This window comes from Bos taurus, chromosome 25, assembly GCF_002263795.3.
Source record: "Bos taurus isolate L1 Dominette 01449 registration number 42190680 breed Hereford chromosome 25, ARS-UCD2.0, whole genome shotgun sequence".
NCBI classification, from domain to species: domain Eukaryota; kingdom Metazoa; phylum Chordata; class Mammalia; order Artiodactyla; family Bovidae; genus Bos; species Bos taurus.
This window is the reverse complement of record NC_037352.1, coordinates 12,770,988-12,779,224: the sequence shown is the minus strand read 5'-3', so window position 1 is coordinate 12,779,224 and position 8,237 is coordinate 12,770,988.

Genomic DNA, 8,237 nt, shown 5'->3' with positions numbered 1-8,237 from the left:
GGATCTTACCGACCCACGGATCGAAGCCACGTCTCTTACATCTCATGAATGGACAGGTGGGCTCTTTACCACTAGCACCACTTGGGAAGCCGTTTATTTTAACATACCAAGACATTAAACCTCAGAGATGTTAAATGGCTTGTTCAGGTTCAGACAGCTTATGGAGGCAGTGCTATATTTCTATGAAGGCAGTTTCAAGCCTGTTTCTCAGATTTGAGCTTCCACTGGACTCACCAGGAGGGCTTGCTACGACTCAGACCACAGGAACCCGTCCCTAGAGTTTCAGATTCAGTAATTCTGGAGTGAAGTCACAGTTTGCACGTCTGGAAGTTCTCAAGTGGTGATTGATGATGGTGATGACAATAACCAATTCCTACCCTAGACATTGAACTGAAGCAGTTACTGAAAAAGAGGAGACTGACAGAAAAACAATGTGAACTTCAAATATTCCCTCGGAACTAGTAGCGTTTGTTCCTTTCTTTCTGAGAAAGTTTCTACATTAGTAATTTAAAATTTATCCTTCCTTTCTTGCTTATTTTAAAAAATGTTACTACAAAGCTGAACTGTGCTGAAAGTGAAATCTAGAGATTGTTATCCACTGACCTAAGAATTAAGCCACTAAAAGGGACTGGACAAAACAGCCTCACTAAAGAGTTGTACTCATTTATTTAAAGTCATGTATTTATTTATGGCTGCGCTGGGTCTTCCTTGCTGTCAGTGGGCTTTCTCCAGTTGCAGCGAGCCGGGGCCACTCTCTGCGTGTGGTGCCCGGGCTTCTCTTGTGGTGGAACGTGGGCTGCGAGGTGTGGGCTCAGTAACTGTGGTATGTTGCCCTGAGGCATGTGGATTATTCTCAGACCAGGGAGCACACCAGTGTCCTCTGCACTGGCGGGTGGATTCTTAACAACCATACCACCACGAAAGTCTCCGATACGCTCATTTATTGAATTTAAATAGTGGAATGGTAAAGCGAACCTTTAGCCACTATAATAGCTTCCTGTGACCTGGCATATAGTGAACCCACATTACCACACCATTGGTAGTCACTTAAAAACAAATCACCTATTAAGATATTATGTGTTGTCTTCTGTGCAATTTATAAGGGAGTAACTCAAAACTGTTCTTTCCTTTCAATGATCTTGACCTTAGGCCTATTTTAAATATGTCTTAAAAAGAATCTTGAAGGAGAGGGAAATAAAAATACTCAACCTCTTCGTGTTATCTGAAAAAGTGCTGCAAATTTTCGAAAATCCTTGAGTTCGTTACCTTAAGTACTCCCATATTAATGATTCATATTACTTTCAAGCTCTCTCCCTTCATATTTTGATTAGAAGCTCAGCCTGACTTTTAAGTAGGGCCGAACTCACAATAAAATATGAAACTTTAGTTGCTTCATTTGTTATCCTTCACATCTCTGCCCCTGAATCATTTAAAACACTTCCAAACAATCATAAGTTTTCTAAAACAAAGTACAAATCGTCATGCACACAGCCCTTGGGGGCAGAGGAAAGAATTCTGTGTGTTAGCATATTAAATCATCCTATTTTGGGTAAGATAATCCCTTTTAATTTTTTTGGACTGTGTTCACTTGCTTTCATTATTTTCTTTACTTCACAGATCAACTTGACAACTCTTTTTCTTCACCACTAGGCTTATGGTATCACTCCAGGTCCATCTGACTTCATGGCCTTTGGGATTGCTTTCATGTATTATGAATTTCTCAATTGGCCGTGTTTATTAGATGGAAACTTACAACTCTTTGTAGAAGTATGATCTTGCAGAAACCCTGTTGCCAAGCTTTTTATTTTTAAAGAGAAGGAAATATGAATGTTTTTAGAGGGATGGTAAGAATTGTTTGCAAAACCTACTCAATAATTGTGCATTGGATCATTCTTCTGCCATATGCACTGTTTTCTATTTTGTCTCCTGGTATTTCTCTCTCCACTTAAGCAATGAGTCCTCTGTGTTCCTTGCCTCTGGCAAGGGTTTGTGACAGATGCATCTCCTTTTTCTCCTTCCCACTTCAAAATCCTAAATCCATTAATGAGAATAGGGTTTTTGACCACAGAGGGCTTTTCCCCAGACTTGGGAAAGGAGGCATTGTAAAGGTTCCTGGGTTTCTAAACTGGCAGGGGAGCAAAGAGAGCTAGTAGATTTTGAACAGGAATTATATATGGTTGCAAGTAACAGACTACCATCTCCTAATAGAGTGACTTAAGCAGTCCACAAAACCGTCTAAAAAACACAAGTAAGTCCAGAGGCAAGTAGTCCAGAGCTTGTGTGCCAGTGACACAGAGTTATTGGTGACTTCTATATCTTTGTTCCTCTATCCTCACTTCATGGTCTCCATGCCCAAGGTTGCCTCATATTCCGAGATGGCTACCAGAGCACTGGCCATCACATCTGTTTTCTTGGCAGTAAGAAGGTTGAAAGAGTGCTTCTATCAGGAAAAGCAATTCCTTTTGAAATCTCTGTTCCAGAAGTCACATATAATATATCTACTTATATCTCACTAGACAGAACTCAGTCACATGGCTGTGTCTAGCTGAACAGGAGACTGGGAAGTTAGCTTTTATAGTAGATTTTTGTTACCAAGGAAGAAGGGGAAGTGGATACTTGGAGGGCAACCAGAAGTGCATGTCACGGGCCTGAAGGTGCTAGGGGGCTGAAGCAAAGTGAACTTCATGTGTGCATAATGTAGACGAATAACAACAACAAAAATGGACATGACCCGCTCTTTGGCTATTCAGTGTTCATCCACATGCCTCCATGTGTGTTTGCACTTCCACCAACAACACAAATGACCCTGTGCTTCCCCTAACAGTAAACAGCCAACCTTCACTGAGACAAAGGCATTTGCATCTGCTCTTCAGAGTCACAGCAGTCATTATACTCATTTCTGGGCCATGTTAATCACTCCCCAAAATCATAGTCCCTTCAGAAGATTTTATTACTTAGACGTAATTGTAAAATTAACTGCCACTAACAGAACTTGTATAAGATACTGGGGAAGAAGAAAAGAGAGGAAGAAATTAGTACACACACACACACGCACACACACACACACACACATGCACACACGCACGTGCGCCAAACCAGGAAGAAGATATGCCTGGTTCTACAGTCCCTGCTTCTGTAACTGATCATAATCTCGCAGTTGGTATTAGAAGTTCCTCTTCCTCCTATCAGTTTCATATTTCCTTTTTCTTCAGCCAGGACATTTGCTGGTACTTTTCTCTACCTGGTGGTGAAATTCAAACTTCAATTTCTGAAGGGTTGAGGTTCTCAACCCTATTTTTGAGGTCATTGCTTTTGTAGTTTTTCTATTAACCAAGTACATGAAAGTACTGAGAGGAATCCCAGAGAATCTTCTGGTCCAGACATAAGTCTTCTTGCTGTGGGGTGTTGTAGCAACCTGATTCCCTTTTCATGATTGGGATCAATCTCCCTCGTCAGTAGAGAGAATTCCTTCTTTACTTTTTTTTTTTATATTTTATTTTATAGCTTTACAATATTGTATTGGTTTTGCCATATATCAAAATGAATCCACCACAGGTATACATGTGTTCCCCATCCTGAACCCTCCTCCCTCCCCATATCCCTCTGGGTTGACCCAGTGCACCAGCCCCAAGCATCCAGTATTGTGCATCGAACCTAGACTGGCAACTCATTTCATATATGATATTATACATGTTTCAATGCCATTCTGGCAAATCATCCCACCCTCTCCCTCTCCCACAGAGTCCGAAAGACTGTTCTATACATCAGTGTCTCTTTTGCTGTCTTGAATACAGGGTTATTGTTACCATCTTTCTAAATTCCATATATATGTGTTAGTATACTGTATTGGTGTTTTTCTTTCTGGCTTACTTCACTCTGTATAATAGGCTCCAGTTTCATCCACCTCATTAGAACTGATTCAAATATATTCTTTTTAATGGCTGAGTAATACTCCATTGTGTATATGTACCACAGCTTTCTTATCCATTCATCTGCTGATGGACATCTAGGTTGCTTCCATGTCCTGGCTATTATAAACAGTGCTGTGATGAACATTGGGGTACACGTGTCTCTTTCCCTTCTGGTTTCCTCAGTGTGTATGCCCAGCAGTGGGATTGCTGGATCATAAGGCAGTTCTATTTTCAGTTTTTTAAGGAATCTCCACACTGTTCTCCATAGTGGCTGTACTAGTTTGCATTCCCACCAACAGTGTAAGAGGGTTCCCTTTTTTCCACACCCTCTCCAGCATTTATTGCTTGTAGACTTTTGGATCGCGGCCACTCTGACTGGTGTGAAATGGTACCTCATAGTGGTTTTGATTTGCATTTCTCTGATAATGAGTGATGTTGAACATCTTTTCATGTGTTTGTTAGCCATCTGTATGTCTTCTTTGGAGAAATGTCTATTTAGTTCTTTGGCTCATTTTTTGATTGGGTCATTTATTTTTCTGGAATTGAGCTGTAGGAGTTGCTTGCATATTTTTGAGATGAGTTGTTTGTCAGTTGCTTCATTTGCTATTATTTTCTCCCATTCTGAAGGCTGTCTTTTCACCTTGCTTATAGTTTCCTTTGTTGTGGAGAAGCTTTTAAGTTTAATTAGGTCCCATTTGTTTCTTTTTGCTTTTATTTCCAATATTCTGAGAGGTGGGTCATAGTGGCATAAGGAGTTAACAGTAGGCTTTCCCTATGGCTCAGTGGTAAAGAATCCTCTTGCAGAGCAGGAGACGCAGGTGACACTGGTTTGATCCCTGGGTCAGGAAGATCTGGAGTAGGAAATGGCAACCCGCTCCAGTATTGTTGTCTGGAAAATGCCTTGGAGAGAGGAGCCTGTTGGGCTATGGCCCATAGTCCATGGGGTTGCCCAGAGTTGGACATGACTGAGCATGCACACATTCACGCAAGGAGTCAGTTCAAGTCTTATCTTCCAATTCAGTGGAACTATGATGGTGCCCCTGGCTGGAAGCACATGCCCCCTTGGGACTAAAATCTCCAATGCAGCAGAGCTCAAACTTGCTGGAATGGGAAGCAAAAATCCTGCAAGTGATTGTGAAAGTGAGAAAACCAATTCCCACCCCCACCCCTTGATTCCTGGCCCTGTGTAATCTGACTACAGAAGAAACAGCACCGTGACCTGGTAGCCTAATCAGAAAATGTACTGCCTCCAGCAGAGAGAGCTCCATCCTTTCTGGGAGTTGTCTCCTTGATGGCTTTGTAACTAACTCTTTCGCAGGCTTTGTAACTGACCCTTCCATTCTATTAGGCCAGCTGTTCCTAAACGATGGCCAACCAGTGAAGTCCACTGGCAAGAACACATTGATGCATCTATTTTATTGTGAGACATATTTCTTGATCAGGAGCAGTGTGTGTGTGGCGGGGGGTGGGGCCTGGGAATGTTATGGTGTTGAATGGGGCACACTCTTGCAGGTCCTTGGATGGTGGTGCTGGCAGAAACATCGTGGAGAGGAGGGAGGATATTCAAATCCAGAGTATTTGTCTGTTTCAGTGAGGATGAATCTCTGCCCTGTCTGGGATGAAGGCATGTGACTGACCTCTCACTAAGTGGCTGTGTGGACCTCCAGGGAACGCACTGCTGGACTTCAGTGTTGCTTTCTACCATTGGCCAATTAGACACATGCTTAGCATTGGTGGGGGAAGTTCATATTGTTGAACTCATGCAGGCCTCCATTCCTGCCACCCTGGCCAGTTTGCACACAAATCCATTGAGCGAGCACAGAAGTGGCTGGGGAAGAAGGCTGACCCATGTCCACAGAGTGTACCATCTTGCCCATCAGGTTACTGAGAACTTTCTCCCTGTGAATTTGTGTCTCACATGGATCATTCTGAACCTCCTCTAAGATGTGCTCCTGCATACATCTTCCATGACACCAGCCTTCCAGGTCTCTTCTTTCCAAGAACCTACTCATCCAGACATATCATTAGCAACTGCTTATGTGTTGGTGTAGCTCGGGATTCCAGTTCTTGCTTGGTGTGCCCAAAGTGAACACCCAAATGTACTACTCAGATTTCTGGCCCCTGGAAGATTTTTCTTCACCTCTCCTTCATGGCCATCTCTGAGTAGGGCTAGAAGGATGCAGCAGTCCATTTCTGGTTGGTACCAGCAAGGTCTGGTGTCTGTCATTTCTCTTGTCACTTTCTATCACACCCTGTCTTCCAGTCCTCCGCATCTTTGGCTCAGCTCACAATGCCTTTTCCTCTCTGACAGTGAGTCAGCTCCAAATCAACTTGCTAACTCTGTTCCTGTGCCCTTGGCAAGTGTCTCTGCTATCATACTTGTTTTAATGCTTTTTATTATTTATGCTACCCCAGCATCAGCGGTAGTTCCCTGGCTTCCTTAGGATTCAGAACACATCCATTCAAACCACCGTTCTGTTTCCCCTTGGAGTCCAAAGCCCTTCTCAAAATGTCTGCATGTTCTCAGGTAGCTTATATTCACTACCACTGATTTTCAGATCTGGATTTTGCACCTATTTGCTCTAATTTTTGCATGTTAACCTGGCTATGAAATTAAGCTCTGTCCTCAATATGTAGGATGCTATTTCAGATGGGATTTTTAAAAGTCTGTTAAGATTGTTCTTTGTGTATAGCTGTGGCCTTTAAACATTTTTGATAAAGGGTCAGAATATATTTTCAGCTTTGGGGACCATAAGGATTCTGTTGCAGTTACTTCTGTTGTACTTCAAAAATAGCCAAAGACCATAGATTAACAAATGGGTATGACTGTGTTCCAATAAAACTTTATTGACAAAAATTGGTGGTAGGCAAGATTTGACCAGCCCATGGGCTGTGGTTTGTCAATCCTCGGTTTATAAGAAGGCTATGGGTTTTGGTCTATTAAGGTTGTGTTTTTAGTCAATCATCTTACATTCTCTTGTTTGTAATTATTTTCACTTGATTTTGAAAATTTGGATCTTTCAGATATACAAATTGAATCACCCGATGTCTCTGTTTGAGCTGCTGTAAAGAATACCATAAACTTAAACACCAAATGTTGTTGTTGTTTAGTCTCTAAGTTGTGTTGGATTCTTTTGCAACCCCATGGACTGTAACCCACCAGGTTCCTCTGTCCGTGGAATTTCCCAGCAAGGATGCTGGAATGGGTTGCCATTTCCTTCTTTGGAAGACCTTCCAAACCCTTGGAACCTGTGTTTCCTGCTTGGCAGTGGATTCTTTGCCACTGACCCACCAGGGAAGCCCTAAACAACAAACACCATGCATTAACCAATAAATATTTCTTATAGTTATGGAGGCTGGCAAGTCCAAAATCAGCATGCAATAGATTCAGTGTTGGGTGAGGCCCACTTCCTGGTTCAAAGACATTTCCCTGCTGTGTCCTCGCATGGTGGGTGGGGTAAGGGAGCTCTCCTGGTATCTTGTAAGGGCACTAGTCCCATTTATGAGAGCTCTATCTCCATGACTTAATCATATCACAAAGATCCTACCTCCTAATAACATCACGTTGGAGGTTGGGATTTCAGCAGATGAGTCTGGAGGGACACAGACATTCAGTTCAGTATAGCTAATAAGGACTTCCTCCTTGACCAAACTCTAGTCAAGCTCCCTTGTTCCCTCTTCCTGATTAGACCTTGTCTTTGAATGTCCGTCCGTGGCCAGTGGTCCTTGGTCTGCTGTCTTTGGCTTGCTGAGCCCCATTCAGCAGGAATCCTGCCAAGCCTGTTTAGCAAGAATCACCCCCACACCTTGATATCTTATCAAATTCCCCCCAATACTTTTCTTTCCAATTGTTCCCTCTCCCACTTGCTAGAAATTCCCAACTGTCCCTGTTGTTTTTGAACTTGAGTTTAATCTCTCTCCCCTACTGCAATTGTCTTGAACAGTCTTGCTTAAATGGTGCAATTTTTCTTTGACCCACCTTAACAAATTTTATTTTAACCTCTTTCCCTTTGTCCAAGTTACCATCTACTGATATAACTTGGTATTTCAGATATAGTAATGAGAGGGGATTATGGGTAGGCCTCAGTGCAGAAAACAGGAAACACTCAGCATGACTGATTGAAGAGCGTTTAATGAAAGGACTATTTCCAAGATGTTCTCATAGCTAAAGAAGCCCAATAAGAGATGAAGAAGCACCCTAGGGCTGGACAAGCAATGTTGGGGTGGCTGTCATACACACCCTACACATGAAGGACTAGGTAAAGAAAGCAGTTACCGAAACTTCATCAAAGCAGGAGAGGAGGGTGTCTCACAAGAGCTGTGTCT